The 20,875-nt window shown below is 34.8% G+C and overlaps 1 protein-coding gene across 20 annotated transcripts in view; it reads right to left on the bottom strand.

Moving 5' to 3' along the window:
- ADGRL2 (adhesion G protein-coupled receptor L2) overlaps window positions 1–20,875 on the bottom strand; it is a 147,661-nt gene that overhangs the window by 92,574 nt on the left and 34,212 nt on the right. The gene's annotated exons all lie outside the window — the stretch shown is intronic.

Here is a 20,875-nt window from a genome sequence, read left to right on the forward strand (position 1 = left end):
GATTAAATTCCTTATTAGAAAGAAATTGATCTCTCCCACTTAAAAACCTGTAAATTATCTGGCAATGATTAATAATTCACAAGTGCCATTAAAATACAGCAATTTAAAAGTTATAAATTACTCTCAGTTTAATACTGAACTTTAAAAGAAAAATTCCTGGTAAGCATGTCTATTAAGAATAATATATGCCACAGACAGACGCTTTTAATAGTCTCAGCATATAGCTAGCTATAACTTCTTGAAAGTTCACAAACATACAATACTTTCATTCTGATCTATTCTTAAATATTAGTGAATTTCGTATTAAGCCTCAATATTACCCTTACTACTCAGTGCCTATGCCCTCTGCACAGGATGTTCTACTCGTTTTTCTCTTAGGAAACAATTATTCTCCAAAATCCAGTTCAAAGCTTCCCTAACAATGGGGAATGAAGAACCTGAGCTCAGGTTTGGGTCATCTATTTTCTTTCTTCCAATAAATATTTATGAGCGTCTACTATGTGCCTAGCACTCTTCCACACACTTGGGATGTAACAGTGAAAAAAATGACAATGATCCCTGTGTCTGGGTAGCTTCCATAAGGAGTTCTCCTTGAGGAAAGATATCATCCACCATTATTACAATGCCAAGCCTGATAAAGAGTCAGTTTACAGTGGTCTCTTTATAGCAGACATAAAATAAAGACATGTTAAAACAATAGGTGTAGGAATGAAATGAGTGCATGAACAATTATGAGCTCCACTATCAGAGCAGGCAACATGTTCTTTACTTATATTCCTCTCCTACTGAACGCTGAGCGGCTGAATAGAAAGAAGTGAAGCTTATTTATTTTTGTGTCCTTAGTTTCCAACACAGTGCATGGTACATAGTCAGCAATCACCTTTTGCTTAATTTTATTTTATGCATTATTTTATACCTTAATTCTTTGTACAAAAAGTTGTCAAATATACCCAAGATGAAGATGTTTTTATACAGGGTGAGAAAACACACACACCACAATTTTATCTTTTTATATATGTTAGTTTAAAGTTTCTAGTTTTGAAGTTTAAGCTATGTACATTATCAGGAAATGTTGTATTTAAAACATTTTATGTCAGGAGATAAAAAATATATATATAAATGTAACAAAGATGACATCTTCACCAGAGTCTCCAAATCAGTGGGACTCAACTATGAAATGCACCCTTAAAAGACTGACCACCTGCTAGAGTTAAAAATCATTCAGGAGTTGTGGTCATTGGTCATGTGAAACCATCACAAAAAACCAGAATAGCAACTATACCACTCTCCTTTTTCTTCCCTCAAGGAAATAGTAAACACTTATATTTATTATTTATTTATTATTTATTATTTTTAATAACTAGTTAAAACCAGTTTAGCATTAAGAATTTACTATCGGAAATGTAATTTCTCAAGTCATTTACATTGCACTATCAAATCAAAATTCATAAGTAATTCTGTGTAAAGTGTTCACTGACAACAACAACAACAAAAAAAAAAAACTAAAGAATAATCACAGAATAAGAAAATAATTTCATCGTCTCTTCTGGTACAACAATTTATTTCTACTTCCACATTGATTATTTACTATAATCTTCTAGCAATTTTATTATTGTTATTTTTATTACCCTTCTTGTTATTAGAAATTCCATTACCTCCCCTCACCCACCCAACCTCAGAACATATGTTCTTAAAAGCGGTTAAACAAAGCAACAACACAAAAATATGAGTTTCGTTCCTTCATCCAGTGGCTCACACCAAGCCATACCGGCTAAAGGATTCTATTCCTTTCCTGTCACGGTATTAGTCTCATGAATACAACTACCTAGGAGTGGAGACCCCATTTAAAGTATTCCCCAGGCAGGTCTCCCAGATCTGAAAGTCAAAATTCAGATTCTAAGTCTTTTTGTTAATATCTTGTATTCAAACATAAACAATATGAAAAAAAAAACCCAAACCCCAAAAAAACTATTAACCATAATTTCATTTTTTAAAAGGTACATTTAAGTTGAATCACAAGAGGGACAACAATGTATATAAGACTTCCATGTCAATTAACTTTTATTTGGTAACAATGAACTCTAAAGATGTTAATTTACCAGGGTTACAACTGGCTTCCTCATTAAAGGCATCTATAAGGGGGCCAATTAACACCAATTCTAAAACTTATTTAACTACACAGAAACTGCAGGAAACCACCCACTCATTTCTCTCTTTCCCAAACAGGAATCCAAAGGTAATCACATTCAACTGCTGACTCAAACAAGTGTCCTAGAAGGGAAAGGCATTGTATCTCCACATACATTCCTATGAGGTATTTATTTCTCACTTCAGGTAGGAAAGATTAGCACAGCCTGAAACCAGTCTCAACTCTTATCTTGACTTTTCACAAACTGTTATCCCCACTAACCACTAACACTTGGATCACTTAAAACATGTCAGGCATTTAACCTTTTCCCCACTGAAGAAGGGAGAAATTTCATGTCTTTCTTCCTACATGCCATAAAAGGCACTCTTTCCCTAAAACCTCAAATGACTTTAAGAAGTTAGGGCTTTTTTTAAAAGATATTTATTTAACTGAACACACTAAAACTATCGAAGATGACACAAATGCTTTTCTGCTAGAAGTGAGAAGGCATCTTCCAATATGGTTCTAGAAAGAGAAATTCTTACTGAAATCCTTTCCCATCTCAAAGAAATAACTCATGAGACCAAAGTTGACTTATTTAGTTTCCCCCCTTTTCCCCAAAATGATGCTTAAAATTTTATTCTAAATTATACCACAGGGACTTCCCTGGCGGTCCAGTGGTTAAGACTGCGCCTTCCAATACAGGGGGTGCGGGTTTAATCCCTGGTTGGGGAGCTAAGATCCCATATGCTTCATGGCCAAAAAAAACAAAACATAAAACAGAAGCAATATTGTAACAAATTCAGTAAAGACTTTAAAAATGGTCCACATCAAGAAAAACTTAAAAAAAAAATAAATTATACTACATACATGGAATTTTTGAAACCCCAAACTAGACTGTAACTACTAAGATGTAACTTTCTTTATAAATAAAGGCTATTTTTTATCTCATGAACAAGTTGTAAAGATAAATTTCTGAAAGATACACAGAGCTATTGGAGTAACTAACCAAGTGGGAAATAAGATCTATAAAAGAAAAATTAAAAGATTTACTCCAGAAACGCTGTACTACTGTTTCATTTACTAATGCTCCTGGACCAATTAAAAACTGCAAAATAAATGAAACCAAATGCAGTCGTGAACCCATTTTTGTGAACTTCAATTCAAAATGCAAACTCAAAATAATCAAAACCACCTCCAAATGGAAAACAGCATTTCAAAGGTATCTCTTACTAACATCTTTGGCAGCCCCACCTAAACACATTTATTGCTCATTCATTCATCCACTTGTATTTCTGTCCTTAGCACATTCTAATTTCTCCACCAGGCTATTCAGAGATAAGCCACAGAAACTCATAATTCCCAACAACAAACAAAAAAAAAAAGGAGAGAAGAAACTTGAAATTCTCAGGTTGGAGGCAACTCCACCACTTCCACAAACTACAGAAAGCCCACTCAATGATAGAAGTTCTCCCTGACAAAAGAGATGACTTATAGAAGTATTCTACTGTGATACTCTGAATGAAAACAGAAACTGCTTCCCCAAATGGTATGAAGGTTATCATATAATTCCTTAAATGACAATATAATGACCTTGATTTCGTGGGTGGTTTCGGTGTTACTATTTTTGCATTGTGATGTTGAGGTTTGTTCAATTTTTGATGAAAAGATAAGGTTTTAAAGAACACACTCAAATTATTCTCAAATCTGTGTCGCCAGAGCATCGGGAAGGGAGGTGGAGGTGGGAGGGATAAGTTTAATCTGACATTGCACAGCGAAAATGTTGCCTTAAAAAACAAACAGTACGACTTGCCTGCAGTTAAAATTTTATCCTTTCTTGTATTTAACTGCCAAGTTGAACATCAAGAGAACAAGAAAAAGCACGGTAGCAGATCCAAGTGTATAGACCCTGCCCTTACATACACAGCCCAGTGTCATCTTTCATACTTGCCTTGTATAGGTACCAACAGCACAGAGGCAACAGAGCAGTTCCAACTTCTGGATTCAGACATTCTAATGAATTATAAGGAATTGTAAGGAAAAAAGGCTCTTAGGAACCCCGTTTCAGCCCGTGTTGCTATGTCTCATTGTACTACTCTAATGTCCCTTCCCTCTACTTTAACTCAGGTCTCCCCAACCCCTGGGCCACGGACCGGAATCGGGCCGCACAGCAGGAGGTGAGCAGTGGGCGAGCGAAGCTTCATAAACTGCCGCTCTCCATCACTCCCCATCGCTCACATTACCTCCTGAACCATCCCCCCCCACTCCCGTCCGTGGAAAAACTGTCTTCCACGAAACCGGTCCCTGGTGACAAAAAGGTTGGGCACTGCTGCTTTAAATGTTTATTTCCCTTTACAATCTCAAATACTTTAAATTTCACCCTTATGAAGCTGAATGTTGCCAGATAAAAAAACTCCCTTCCTATAAAAAAAGAAGAAGAAAGGCTTGATAAGAGTCTCAAAAACAAGTGCTTCTTATCAGAAAATGAGAGTAAGTTTAGGTGAATCTGATTTATAATGACAACAGGCATGTTTCAGAAAACTACATCTCCCAAGATAAACTGTCTAAACAAATACCACGAAGTTTAAATACTTTATATAAGATGTACTCACAAATCATGAGTATCAATTTCAAAGTAGGTGAAGAAAAAAAAACAGGAAAATAAACATATACAATGCTCAGTTTAATTGGTAAGAGCAAAGGAGGCAAAAAATTAAAATATGATGAAATTTTCTTCTATCAAATTACCAAATATCTATGAGTATTGTAAAACACACAGCCTCATACATTTCTAAGATTACAAACTGATACGATATTTCTGAAAAGACTCTTACCAAATTTCTTTTGTAAATATATGTTCTGAAAATAATCCAACATTTGACAGATTTAGATAAAAAGATATTCATAATGATAAGTTTGAGACAAACTAAAGAATCAAAATAGTAAAATGGCTCAAAAGTACATTGATAAAATAGAATGATACAATCCTAATAAACCATATTATAAATAATACGTAATAATAAATATTATAAATAATAATTTAATAATATTTAGTGATTTGGGGATGTATTCTTAGAGAATTATGCAAAAGAATATATACATGAATATATAGGAAAAAAAAGAAACCCAGGAGGCAGAAACCCTTTTTTGGGATAACAGTGACCAGCTCATCAAAACCAACTGGGCTCAGCAATTGGGGAGGTGATGAAAACTGGCCATCAAAACTGAGGTACCAAGAAGCAGAACTTGGGTTAAAGGGAGCAAGTGAACAGAACGGCACTCTTCCAAGTAGGATAATGAAATCCTATTCCCCTTTTGGGGAATGATCTGAAAATATACCATCTCTCACCCTGAGAATCAAAGTGTTTCCTAGACCTTCCTGGTTCTGAGCTACCGGACTCTGCACACCAGATGCCTATGTGGACAAGGTGGTTTTTCCCAAAGACTGGATATATCCCTACTCCTTACATCAATTCCCTCATTGCATCTGAGATACATTTTCCTGGGGTGGTCTGTGCCCAAACACACTGATTCAATAAGGAAAGAAATATTTTGCTAAAGCAAGGCCTGTCTCCTATAGATTACATGAGTTTCCTCCTCCCCACCTCTTCCAACTCATAATGACCTTCTTGCTGTTTGCTGCAAATTTCCCCCAACTCAATCCAGGCTTCTTACCAGCACATCCCATGGTTGTCACTTTGCTATTGTTTTTTCTTGTTGTTGTTGTTGTTTTTGCAGTACGCGGGCCTCACTGTTGTGACCTCTCCCGTTGAGGAGCACAGGCTCCGGAAGTGCAGGCTCATTGGCCATGGCTCACGGGCCCAGCTGCTCCGCGGCATGTGGGGATCTTCCCGGACTGGGGCACGAACCCGCATCCCCTGCATTGGCAGGCAGACTCCCTACCACTGTGCCACCAGGGAAGCCCCACTTTGCTATTGTTTGTGTTAACCCTTACATGTTGAAAGGTGAGTGAGCGATCTATTTTTATGGAATTAACTATTTATATAAAAGAAAGAAGCAAATGATACCTGTGACATCAAGGTGTTATGTAGGAAATTCCAATAATTTATTTTTTCATACAATTTATTAAAATGTATAGTTAATCTGCTTACACTATGGAATTGAGTCAATAATTTATTCATAATCTAAAATATAGTACATGTGTACCTGCTTTTGCAACTTTCTGCATGCCATTCTCCCCACTTAGAATTCTCTCCTATATGCTCAGCTTCAGAGCCTCCCTCTCATTTAAGGGCTCAAAAGCACCCTTCTCTTAAAACCTTCCCTAGAAGAAGATACAGCATAAAACTATCATGAAACTAACAAAAAGCAGACTTGCTTCAAGACAGGATGATACTTTTGCACTTATACAAATTATGTGCATAAGACTGTGCAAATCACGCTAACAAATGTTAGGTTTTTCAAAGAAAAGTAATGTATTGTCAAAGGAGAAGAGCATTAAAGGAGGGGTCACTGGTTATCACAGTGCCCCACATGCACTGCTCTTGTACAGTGAGTCTTACTGAAAAGGCAAACAGTAGAGCCAGCACATCCAGATTCCAAAGGATGCCCCAAGAATGCAGAGACAAAGAACCACTCCTGCCCTTTAGAGAGATGCTCTCTCCATCTCCCTGGTGATGTGGACTTCTGACTTCCAGTGTCTGCTCTACTCTGCAACAGTATTCTGTAAGCTTGTCAACCACATTCACTTGTAGAAAAGTACCCACTTATATCCCATAGGCTGCCTAATTTGCTTGCTTCCTGTGTGCTTTAAAACCTAGTTGTTGGGAGGCTGCACATATATCTTGAAAGTCTTAGTCTTCTGGAACAAGAAGTCTTATTTCTAGGAACTTCTTAACCACAGGCAATTTGATAAAACTCTGTATTTCAGTTTCTTTCTCTGTAAAATTAGGATAATAGCTCCTATGTCTCACAGGGTTTTGTGAGGATGAAATAAGTAACTACATGTAAAGTATTCAGAAGAGTGCCTGACAAGGTACAGTACTCAAGTTTGTCAACATACTTTTCTTAAAAAGTGTTGCATTTGACACCTGGTCATAAGCTCTGGGTTCCATCTTCAGTAAACTAAGGAAACAGCCTAATTGGCTAAATTAAAAACCAGATATAATTGAATAACTCATTATATGTAGATAATTTGCAGATTATGAAATCATAATTATAGGTAGTGAGAAATAAGCTAGTCCCTGTTGTTCCCATCTGTCTCTCCTATATGTTCTTTGAGGGCACAAAGTTCATTTGCCAACTGTGTGTGTGTGTGTGTGTGTGTGTGTGTGTGTGTGTGTACAGGCACAGTACACTAGTAAACAGGTCAGGAAAAGGGACCATGACTTGCAAGGATTTAGAATATTCTAGACACAGTGTACATTATCTCAATCATCACTATGATTTAGCTGAATCCACAGAATCCTGGCTGTTTAGTGGATTCTTACATCCCTTTTTAAGATTCGAAACAGGAAAAACCTCCTCGGACGAGTTTTCTCTGAAGCTATCCCACCTCACCCCCTGAGCTGTGTCATAATTCTGACAATACGTCCATGGACACTCTCTGCACTATCACATGGTTTCAAACGTATCCGTTTATCTGTCTCTCCTTTTAAGACTAAATATTCCTTGAAGGCAGGAATGGATACTTATTCCTGTTTTTATCCCAAGCATCTAGCACAGTGCCTGGTTATGGTAAGCACTTAATACATATGTCATGTTAATTTTACAGCTCAGAAAACGGAGGCTCTGGGGTATTTATCCAAGGTCACATTACTACAAAAGGAATATGAAGACTGGCCTTAATGCTCCTCTCACTATACCATGGTACCTCTGTCAAGTCCTATCAGTAGTTATTTTTGAGCTTCGAGGCCACTTCACGTCAGCACCTTTTTAGACTATTTTACCATGGGCATCGCTGCAATTCTAAGAAATCCCTCAAAACCTTTCCTAGGCATTTAAAATAAACCCATCAAATGCACATTAAAGTGACACACTAATAAGTTTTGGCATAGATTTTCCAGAGGTTACATTAAACTTGTTTTGTAAACTATGTGTTTGAATACGTAAATTCCCTCACCTAGTAACACTTCCGTGTGTTAACACAAGTCGAAATTTTATTTGGAAATCTAATAGGCAAAATTTCAAAGTCAGCCAAAGGTTGGTAACAAACATTTTAATGATGAAAACTTCGTTACATGTAACATTATTACAATTTTTTCTGAGCATTCAGATGTCAACATTTTTTATTACCCAAACCAAATGATCGAAGACTATAAGAAACCTCTGTAGGATTCAAAAGAAATAGACTAAAAGGTTCTGTGTCCTGGTCTATTGCCTTGTTCACCTTTGCTTTCAGTGTCCAGCACAAAGGCAGTCTGTTGAATAAATTAATCCTCTTACCAAAATTCCATTTCATTATGTCTGAGGAAACATGCTTGGCCACACATTACTTTGTAATAAGTATATATTGGAAGTCTGTATGGATGTGCCCTCTGGAAATTGGAGAGAGATCGTGCTACATAAGGAGCCACAGACTGTTTTCTTAAGCCATACAGAACACAGCAGAGTGTGCTTTCTGGAGCTGGAAAACAACCGCTTATATTTTTAGGTAGGGGTTGTCATCTTTCCTAGACCCCTGTATCTTAATCTCCTATATTGCACTAACAATTTTACCTGAACCAAAATAATCAGATGTTACCCACTGTTTCCAAATATTCTCACCATTCACTTTTTCACACTCAGTATGTGTTAAATGTTATATGATCTGCAAAACTGGGATACCATGACGTCAAAAATCTAACGCCAATAACTTCAGTAACAGAAATTATATAACTATCTTTAATAGCAGCCCCACTACCTTTTCAGATATAATTAGGAATTTCTTCACGATATCTTCCCAGCATCCATTATACTATAATTTGAATTCATATGCTTTCTGGTTAAAGATGGAAAAGTCTGTATGAGGGTATATATAGTTTCTATTCTGTTCACAAGCAAAATTACAGCACCCAATAAGGTGGGTACTTAATAAATATTGTATATGTTAACATGCAAACATAACCTATGTCTAAATGCTATTAGATCAAATTTCTTGCAATAATTCCATATTTAATCTTTTAAACTCAGTTTCTATGAATTCCCCTGCTTTTACTGTATTTCAGTTTTTTGGTCACTTATACATCACTGAAACATTTATTGAGTGGTCACCATGTGCTAAATAAACAAGACACGGTATACTAAAAATAAATTTTTCCATTTCTAGTTTTAAGCACTTCAGTCTTAAAAGTATGACACAGAGCACCTCATACAGTGAGAGAAAGGTGAATGATTTCACAAAAGATAGAAATAAATCTCAACAGGGCGGTGTCCAGGAAGGTTCTTCAGGTAAGGCAATGTTTTAAAATCTCCAATATCAAGAATACACCAACTGAAATAGGTAGGATCTGATCAGAAGTGAAATGACAGAAAGACCACATCAAGTTCACTTTTTAAACTATTACTATTTTTAATTGTAAGAACTTTCATTTTTTTAAACGAAACTGCAATATATGGAAGGCATAGTTGAAAGCATCCCATCAAAACATTTCTTTTCACTATAGCTTTTGTTTAATCAACAAAGCTAGAGCCTCATTTCAGTCTTTCAACATTTCACATAAGTTTACTTGGGCATTTTGCAAAGGTATCAAAAACTGCTCAGTATGTCTAAAACACTAAAATAAAACAATGTACTGAGAAACTCAATAAAATTCAATTAATGTGTGTATAAACGCTGTACAACTAATTTTTATTTTACTGTTTATCAAAAGAAGACTTTCTGACTCACTGTTTACAGTGCTCACCCTCATCATTTCATGAATGGCTCTTCTGAAATTCTCTCATCACTCATCATCTCCGTACTTTGAGTCATTCTCTACTTCAGTTCAACAACCACTCTGCTTACCTTTACCCTTCTAAAAACCAATCTCATTCTAGCAGGTTTAATAGGTTTGACAGCTCTCCCAGTTCTTCACAATAAACTCCAAATGCCCAAGTACGGCAGGCAAGACCTCTTGACTTTCTAGTCACATTCAAAGTTTCTAGACTCATCTCTTTCAATTCTCTACCCCAAATGAATAAAATCATACTCAACTTTCAAGGATATATTCTAACATCATGGGGTATTTTCTGAACTTGACGATCAGAACTAATCACTTGCTCTCTATGCTCTCACAGTTTTTAGAAAGGCCTAAATTATCAAATTTAGTAATTAGGAACAATTACAGTTTATATAGGTACTATTTCTCTTAGAATATCGAGACTTGCATCTTCCTTATTTATCTTTTCATTACTAAAAGTATCTGCAAGTGATAAGTTCTATTTTTTTTAAAAATTGCAATCTAAGAAAAATTTAAAATTTCATGTGGGGGCATTGTAACTGGGAGACACTTTTAGGATGAACCATCCAGTATTTCTTTACACAAACACACGCACACACGCGTGCGCACACACACGTAAACTATGCCCACGGGTATGATACTCTATATCAAAACAATATAATTATTGGGTTCACACATAATCAATACAAATCTCATGAAAAAGTATTCTTATTATATATAATGTCCTCCATTTGCTATTCTCCTTAGGTGCTGATCATAACCCCACTAAATACTATCTTCACAAATTGATAATGGGTGGTACTCTACAATTTGAAAAGCACCAATCTAGTCCAAATCCTTAAATAAAGAAATAGGGGCCCAGGATCATTATGTGAATTCCCAGAGGTTCCTGAACTACCATCAGACACCATATTCTAAGACACTGGTCACACTGCCTAGGCAACTGTTCTGCACATTCTCAATATGCATTCTGTACTCTGTCACTTGGTTCAGTAAGAAATCTAAAGCTTCCAATGGACACTCATCTATTCTGGATAAAGTAATGATCCTCCTCTCACCATATTTAATACCAGTTACAAATTTACATAAAATAATCCCTATTAAACATATAAAACATATACTCAGAATGTCTATCTTTGACTAATTACAGTAGGGGGCAATTTTCAATATCTCTAGGCTTCAGGACTAAGTGCATCTTTCTGAGAAAGTGTGTCAAATTCCTGGAATTTCAGAGCTATGGTCTTTTAATCCATTACCAGTTTTTCACCAAGGGATTACTGTGTTGTTTTTCTTACATTAATTATATATGGAATCCTCAGGCAGAAATTCTGACAGAAAGAATGTAAATGAGCTAAGCAGATGCTATTTTAATTAAAAAGAGTATATGCAAATATTTCGTTTTGAATAGGAATTCAGTGAGTTTTAAAATTATTCTTATTTGGCAGGCTTTGTTGTTTAAATAAAAACCACATTTTAAAAAGCTTATCACATTGATTATTAATAATGCAGAATAACTAGTCAATTTAGAGCTTCATCTGCAAAGGTAATAAGTATCTGAGGAGTATTTGGGAAGAGAAAACAGAGGAAATACAAACTTATCTGATGGTTAATTTCTTCTAAGAAGCTGAACTTCTGCTTTCTAGCAAAGAAGTACCTGATTATTACCAAATTTCAAAGACTGTAACTTGGGCAATATAAAAAGTATGTAATTATGTAGGTAATTGCAAAGAAATAACATGTGTATTTTACATCTAAAATGATACACGGAATACAAATCATGTACAAACTATTTTAAAACGCTTTCAACAAAAAAGGTAAAATCCACTTGTTGCAAACACGCTCCTTTGAAGATCCGCAGGGGCGTCATTATTAAGTTTTTAGTTAGTGTTGATTAACAACATCACCCAACACAAGATCCTTTTAGTTTCAGTTAACTGCTAGCTAAGTGACCGGCCTAGAAATTCACAAAGCTATAGGGTAAGCCTAATTTGTCCCTGTTTTCAAGTAACATCAGTTTGGGACTGTTTCAGTGTACATTTTAACAACAGTAATAGGGTATTCAAATTTGGGGGGAAAAAAACAGAATTTATGGAAATCCCAATGGTTAATTAAATCACAGAATGAGGTTTTGAAGTAGTAAATAATAAATCACAATGAATCCCTCAATCTGGTTGTCAAGGAAACTACTTTGCCTTTGCCATAATTGCTGTGATCCCCATCTTGCCCCCTTTGACACCAAGCCTTATCATGCATTCTGGTCAGAGACTGAGACTGAGAAAGTAGCTTTTCTATTCCTCTCAGGCAATCATGTAACATGCATTGAGCTCGACTGAACAGGGCCATGCGACCATACAAATGCTGAATTCAAGGCCTTTCTTCTTCTATCTGGAGACAGTAATTAACTAGTAAGCAGCAGTATATTTCTATCAAGCTTTAGATAAGTTAATGGGACCATGTTGCCTTGGCAGGTTTTAGCAGCTGTGTTTGTAGAAAGTTTTTACAAAGTTACTGATTTATTGTCAGAAGACGTGTTTGTGAACCAGTAATCATTAATGTTTTCAAGTTAAACATCAATTTTTTAATTCCTTTGATAATAAAGATCAAATATTAGGTTTAATACAACAAATATTTACATCAAAACATTACATTTAATATTTATAAACCAAATATTGTAAATAAAACAATAAAAGCAGTGCCAAATATGTATCACCAGCTCAAATGGTTTAACTTTCTCCTCCTTACTTCTATTTTTGTATATTGGTCATTTTTAGTAATTATTATAAAATAAAATCCTGAAATAAATGGGCAGTTTTATGTCTCTAATTCCATACACCGCTTCCATTGTTTTCTATTAATTATTTTGACTTCCTTAACTAGATTTTTTTTAAATCATTTGTTTTCTAATGTAATTCTAATTTGCTTTCAAAAGTATTTCTTGAGTTCATTTTGCTGTGTATTCTGGAATACTCAGACCACTCAATCATGAAGTTCTCTCTACTCACTTCAGGTACTAAATGGTATAAAAGTAAAGTTACCAGTGTACTTCTTAACGCTATTTGTCTACACTGAAATCAAAACTATCTTCCTCATCAGCAGGACAACTTCCAAAATTCAAGGTATGTATTCATTCTTTTCTCTTTTATTTACTTAAACTCAATATTGGGTCACACACAAACCGCATTTCTCTAGAGCTGGTCGCACTTAACCAGCAATAAAGATAATAATATTGACTATAGAGTATTATATGAAAGAACGCATACATAGTGTTTAGCTCTGTTCAACACCTGTTTACTCAGAAAGCATTCAATAAATTCTAGCTTTCAACAATATATTAGCAACTTCCACATTTTTAATTTAAAATGAAAATATCAAGCAGTAAATTGTACAATTTTTTATTATTATTATTGGAGTAAACTGAAGAGCATAAAGTTTGGTAAAATGTTAGTAAAAAAAGATTCCACAGTAGCCTCTAGGAAACTATATTCTCTCAACATACAGTTCCAGGAAGAAAAAGGTATAAAGATTCTTTAACAAATCATTCACAAACATGAGGTTGTTTAATTGGGATGAACAATGAAGAAAACAGTTTCATCTGAAAACAGAGAAAAAGTGTCTTAACAATCCAAAACACTTGTGGGTATAAAAAAATAACAGCTAAAGACTTTTTCTTTTAATCTTTGTACTGTGTCACTACTACTATAATTCTGATCTCCAAAATACCATGGTACCTTAGTTTTTCAAAAGCAAAGAAAACCTGTGTCTTGCCTAAGCAGCTAAGTAAGGAAAGTAACTAGTTAAAACTAATAAAGAAAGTGTAATAATTATGGGAATTCAGGTAGTGTTAGAAATGGAAAAAATAATAAAATTGAACTGGCAGATACCTGGAAGAAGATCTAGAATCAAAGTTTGGTTCAAATATCAGTAGAAACCCAGTAAGTTGCCAGGACATAGTAATCTCACACTATGAAATTTATTGCTTAAATATTTTCTCCCCATTTTTTATCTTATTTCAAATAAATGGATTTACTTTTTTTTTTTTTTAGAATTAGTAACTACAAAGTGTCCTTGAAAATAAGAGAAGGGTATTTATGTTTCTTCAAAAATTGACATCAAAGCAATATAGTCAAACCTTGATTATTCATGCAAATAGATGTGAAAAGAACATGTTCCCAAGTGTTCCTATTGGCTCCAATAAAGTTAATCTGACTTTTGAATATTGGTATCTGATTTTCTTGATTCAACTGTTAACTTAAAAACAAAATTAAAGTACTTTTGTAGTACTTTAACTAGTACTCAGGTAATATTAGAATGTTACACTTTTTTTTTTATTCTCTGCTTAAGTTCTCTTCACATAAAATACATCATCCTGAAAATAAACTGCGTAACTTCTCAGACTAAAGCAGCATACCCCATAAAATCCTTACTCTCCCAATGAAATACACCATACCATAACTGGGGAAGTTAATTGTGTGCTTTGGTTTCACAAACGAACTGCTGTTGCCAGCTGCATTCTAAATAAGAGTAAACAGAAACAGTTTGAGCTGCCAACAAAAGAAATAATTAAGTAGAAAAAATGCTGTCAATAAAACACGGCTTCAACATTTAAAACTTTGAAAACAAATAGGGCCAACCAGATTTGGACTACATTGTATAGTCAACACATCTTAACCACTAACCAATTGGGTCAAATAAGAATAATGTAGAAGGAGAAAGCTCACAAAAACATATATGTGGGGAAATAAAGTTTTATGTAAATGAAGGTTAAAACAGATCATTTTATAGTTTTTCTCAATGAGGATTCCACAGAAGAATAAAGCTTTACATAAAATGACTGAGGGTCTATTTTTCTAACTCTGCTCTTCTAGCTACAATGGAGAGAAACTGATTCATTACATACAATGGATATGTTAGATTTAAATTTTTTACTGGAACTAGTTGAAAGGGGCTAGTAGAGCACCGTATGAGAACAGGCTCCATAGTTTTCAGTTTGTGATGCTGTGGATACAAAAGGCATTTAACATCTCCCTCAGGGGCATCTTCTAACCCAGAAAGCTAACTTGTATATTTACAATGTTTCTAAGTTTTCAAACTGCTTTTACATTTGCTGTGTCATTATACACATAAACAGCTCTGGTTGTTTGGACATGCTTTGCAGAAAGCATGATTTTTTTTACTGCAAAATAAAAAAAGGGTTTTTTTACTGTAATTTTTCAGATAAAAATGACTTTCACTCTGATGAATACCAAAAGGTCTCAGAATCTACACAGTACATTTTAATTATTAGTAGTATCTTTGGCATGACAAAATCCTTCAACAGGTTTGCTGGAAAGCAGTGTTTCTTAGTGACAGTAGAAAGCAGTAAACCCTGCAAGCGGCAAGGATAATGCGGAAAAATCACCTCTGACTACTTAGCAACGACCTGAGTTTTGGATATTTAACTAACTTTCTCATTTCTAGTTAGAACAATATGTCATGAATCATCATTTCTCTATCTTCCCATTTCTCCTCAGATACCTAAAATCATAAAATAAATTATGCAAATTCTGTATAACCTAAAGGCTTCCGTAGTACATCTATGTTGACACAGCAGAAAAGCAGGAAGGTCAGTTGAAATGGTGGACTCAGGAAAAAAAGGGAGTGTGGATCACTAGGCAACTTTCACACTCAATGAAAGAAAATGGATAATGAGAAAAAGGAACAAACTAATGAATCAATCAAATATTCACTGACCACCACTGAGGTGCTTTAGCACTGTCCGAGGCAGCTTTAGGGCAAGATGAAGACAATGTCTTGTGTCTTCATCTTGTATAGTTTGAGGTCTACTGAGGGAGCAAAGAAACAGCTCCATTCCAGGAAATATATGTAAGTAAATATTCAATTATATGGCATAAACTGTGTAGTGTAAAAACTGGGAGTAAAGAGAGACTGTATAAATCAGAGAAAGTTGTTTCATACCTTTTACTCTTAGGGAGACAAGGAATGTCCAACTACTTGAGAAATAACTTCCTCAACAGTATCTGAATATGCTAGAAAGCTTTCCAACTAGAGCACTCATAAGGATATTCAAACGGTCACTCTTTGAAAAGAGCAAACATCAGGGTATCTCTTTAGACACAGTGAGGTAACTTGAAGTATTATTATTACCATTGTTCAGATGAGAAACCAAATCTCAACATATTTAAAAGACTTGTTTTGTTCACAGTGCTAGTAATTAGAACTCGAAATCAAATTTAATTGGTCCACATTTTAGTTTCTGTAACACTTGATTTTTTACTACAAGTATAAAGAATAGTCTTTGTAAGAACTCCCACCCCTTTACAGATATACCTGGCTCACTTGTCAAATGCATTTTAAATATTTCATTCTGGATTGAGTAATTAATCACCCATCAGTTAGTTACAAAGCTTAAAAAATGGCCTTAGGATTTATCTAATCCAATTGGCTTATGTTCTAAATGATGAAATGATAGACCAGATCTAAATCTCTGCCCTTGGATAAATATCTAGTGGCAATTTAGTGGCAGAGAAAAGTCAAAACAAATGATTTACTTTCAACTGTAATGATTCTAGTTTTTTCAAACATTTACTCATAGGTATTTTTACATTTTCCCAAGTTTGTTCAATAATGACTCTGTGTTTTAAGAACAGTTCATTTTCGCCAGACATTTCCTAATCCCACTGACTCCAGATCTATTCATCTATATATGTTGCATTTCTAAACCTACAATGCTACGTTCAGTTTGGTCCTACACTGGGGATAATTCATGTCTCAAAGCCAGTCAGAGGAACAGATCACTTCTTGAGAGGGTTGAGGTGTGGGCAAAAAGAAGAAGCAGATAAATATGTGATTTCATTGTTAGGCTAACAGATTTGTTTTAATTAAATGGTTTTGGGGGGAGGCAACTTCTTTCAGAATGTTTATATATGTTTTAAAACTGCAAACTTTTGATATGAATTAATTGTACCAGAATCCAACAGAACCAAAATGCTACCATAGTATATAATATGTATCTTTTTAAGAAAAATCATAATTTCTAGTGTGTTCAAGAATAAGACTGTAACCACATAGGCCTGTATTTATTTCAAGTTTCCCATGATGCCATTTACTCTAGCTTTTAGTCTTTTATGTGACATTGAGCTATTTTATAATTACAAAATAGCTGAAAAGAACGACCTGTTAATTTAAAAGGGACACATTATAACATCTCTCTCTCTCTGGTACTATAATATTTTAATTTCTTTTTTGAAGACAAACCAGTTGGAAAGTGACCATCTGCTAGTGTGGTAGTATTATTTGGGCAAAGTAATGAATAAATGTCCTCCTTTGCTCCGAGAAGGGGACCATTAAATGACAGAAATTCAGAAAAAAGAAAAATGAAACAGATTGATATAGGGCCATGTAAAAAGCATTCTTCATTTATTATTTACAACTTTCAAACAAAAGAATAACCTTTACATGCATGCTCCTTTTTTTTAAGATTTTTTTTTGATGTGGATCATTTTTAAAGTCTTTACTGAATTTGTTACAATATTGCTTCTGTTTTATGTTTTGGTTCGTTTGGACGCTAGGCATGTGGGATCTTAGCTCCCTGACCAGGGATGGAACCTGCACCCCCTGCACTGGAAGGTGAAGTCTTAACCACTGGACATCCAGGGGAAGTCGTAAATGCATGCTTTTTAAAAAAGTATAAATAAATCTTCTACAGTCTACCTTTTACACTAATTCAAGAAATATATTAACAAACAACTAAAATGCAAACTTCCTATCAATTTTTCTCATGATTTCTTCAAATCTATTCATAGATAGGTTATGTCCAAACATACATATCTTCCAAATATGTAATTTAAAAAACACACATGTAGTAACTTAAATTTCACAGGTTGTTACATTCTCATGTATTCTGAAACATTTTCCAAAGATGTATGTTGTCAATATTCAATGAGTTGGGTAAAGTGATACTTGTTTATTTACAAATAAATTATTATAAGAATGTCAGGTCAAATAATAGATTTCTGACCTACACTGTACTAATTAGTATAGTAATCTTTATGCATGTGTAATGTGGAACCTACAGCAAGTGCATAAGCTGTGTACCTAATGAGAAACTCCATCGTGCTAGGTTATGTTACAGAAGAAGGGCAAGGAAGGCCGCCATGATAGTCTTCCTGTGCCTAAGGGATGGGCTTTGACCAGAAGAGATTTACTCACTTGGAAAACTGTGGCTTCCCTGAATCTCTAGGGAAGCTTACCAAAGGAGAATAAAACTTCTCCCCAAATTGTAGTACAATTTTAGAACCAGGAACTGTAAATGCTTATTCATTAAAACTACATAAATGGTTAAAACAACTATACCCCAATTTAAAAAAAAAAATACATAGTATTCTAATACAGTAAACAAGTGGAAAATTATATTCTTATAAATAGTCCCAATCTGTTCTTTAAATCTGTAAACATGATTTACAGGGATTTTTTTTTTTTCTGTCAAACACAACTAAACTGCCTTTGTCAAGCCTGACTCGTGATTAACACCTGGCAAACATTTTAAATGGTTTTGATTGCTATTAAGCAGATAAGCCATGCTCAACAACCTCTAAGGGCAAGGTAACTATATAACTATCTATTTAAGCCAGTAGCAAAATTTCTTCTATCTCTAACCTCTTTCCCCAAAATAGCAAGTGGCTTTTATTTTTTTAAACCAAAGGTCTCAGTGCTTTACAAATATTAATTTCTTTAATCCTCCTAGAAGTACTATTATAATCCGCATTTTAAAGATAAGTAAAACAAGGCACAGAGAGGTTAAGTAACTGGCCCAAGGTCACGAACAGCAGAACACTCCTATTAAAGACTGAACAAGTTGAGATTCACACTCAACTACTCTGGCCCCTATGAGCTCAAGCACTATGGCATGCCACCTTAGTCATGTCAATTGCAGCAATAAATTCTGATGGACAGAGATAAAAGCAAACATTTTTTAGTTTGGAAGTGAATCCTGAGAATGATCCCATTTTAGGTCACTTAAAGTGAGAATATCTATCATAACAAAATGTTGTTACTTCACTGGCACTCTCAAAAAAATCATTTTAAAGGGTGATAATTAGAGAGACAGGAGTAGGAATTAAGACTCAACATTGTAGGATCAGGTGTTGAGCAGGAGTGGTTAAGATGAGCATCTGGAGAATCCTGTCTCAGTAAAAGAATCAATTCCACTTTCAACTCTACTACATAAGAGACTGAGCTTAGTGGTACATATCCCACCAGTCCATAACTTGGAAACTAGGGCTGAGAGCTTCTGAAGCCAACCTTCCATCAGTAGATTAGCTGTATAAACCAAAGGCAGGAAATAATTTTTCTCTCAGCCTGAGGGGTTGAGTTATCCTGATTCTGCCACTAATTTACTATGTTAACCTGAATAAACATCAAGTCATGAACCATTCTTCAAATCAAAAATGAAGGTGGTGGATTAAATTATCTCCAAAGTCCCTTTTAAACTTCTATAGTCTTTAACTTGGTCACTCAAGTTAAACAAGCATTTATTAATAGTCAAATAACTCTACTTGTTATTACACAAAAAGCTCTGTTAAGAGTAGATCAGGGGGCTTCCCTGGTGGCACAGTGGTCAAGAATCCGCCTGCCAATGCAGGGGACACGGGTTCAAGCCCTGGTCCGGGAAGATCCCACATGCTGCGGAGCAACTAAGCCCGTGCGCCACAACTACTAAGCCTGCGCTCTAGAACCCACGTGCCACAACTACTGAAGCCTGCGCGCCTACAGCCCGTGCTCCACAACAACAGAAGCCACTGCGATGAGAAGCCCATGCACCGCAACGAAGAGCAGCCCCCACTCGCCACAACTAGAGAAAACCCACGTGTAGCAACAAAGACCCAATGCAGCCAAAAATAAATAAATAAATAAGCAAAAATTTATTTAAAAAGAAAAATAATCCATTAAAAAAAGATAAAATCACGGATTTCTCTCATGATCTGAAATGGTCTAATCAACGGAAAAAGTAATTTTATAGCACATTTGAATGAGTGTAAAAGATCATACATTGTCCACTTCAGTATTACTAAGAGCTTTTCAAGAAAATAATACGAAAAAAAAAAAAAGAAAATAATACGTATAAGCTACAGCCTTAAAAACAAATGTTGGGATTCTTAAATATTGTTTCATGGTAGACTACATACAAAGTTATGATAGGAGTAAATGAGAAAAGAGATCAATATACAAGTATCTGCTTTAAAAATATTTCAGGAACATATTCAAAGCATATGATAAAATCAACCTGAATTCCACTTTGAGCAGTCATTTAAAACTTTTCATATTTTTGAATGCATTTATATCATATAAAGTCATATTTGGAAAGCGTTTTGATAGTTTAGCTTTTCTTAATATTCTAAAAATTAGCTCAAATATGCTAATTTTTTAGAAATGTCAACTTTTTGAACTACCTTAACTGTTCATTGAAAGACACAAAAACGTGAAAATTCTCAAGGTTTAGATTCTTACTCAAATGAATAAAGACTCATTCCCCAAGCACTTGATATACAGTATTTTCCTTTATGTACTTTAAAAAGTTGAACTACTACAGCAAATGAATAATTGATTTATGGGGGGAAAAGTTCAAATGAAGGACATACTATTAACTGTGAATAAAAGAGGCTGGTTGGAAGAAAGTGTACCTCTCTGGAACATTTTAAAAGCAATATTTAAAAAATGCAAATGCCAGATACAGGTGATGCTCTCCATTTCACATCAGCATATAAGTCACACAGTAAACCCTAAGTCCCCGTCCAAAACAGTAACAAAAGGGCAGATCATATATCAAGCCACAAATAAAAGGCAAATCTTTTTACATGTGAACATGTAA

The sequence above is a fragment of the Delphinapterus leucas genome, chromosome 1, assembly GCF_059928025.1.
Source record: "Delphinapterus leucas isolate spDelLeu-1000000601 "Yukka" chromosome 1, BTC_Dleu_Yukka2, whole genome shotgun sequence".
NCBI classification, from domain to species: Eukaryota; Metazoa; Chordata; class Mammalia; order Artiodactyla; family Monodontidae; genus Delphinapterus; species Delphinapterus leucas.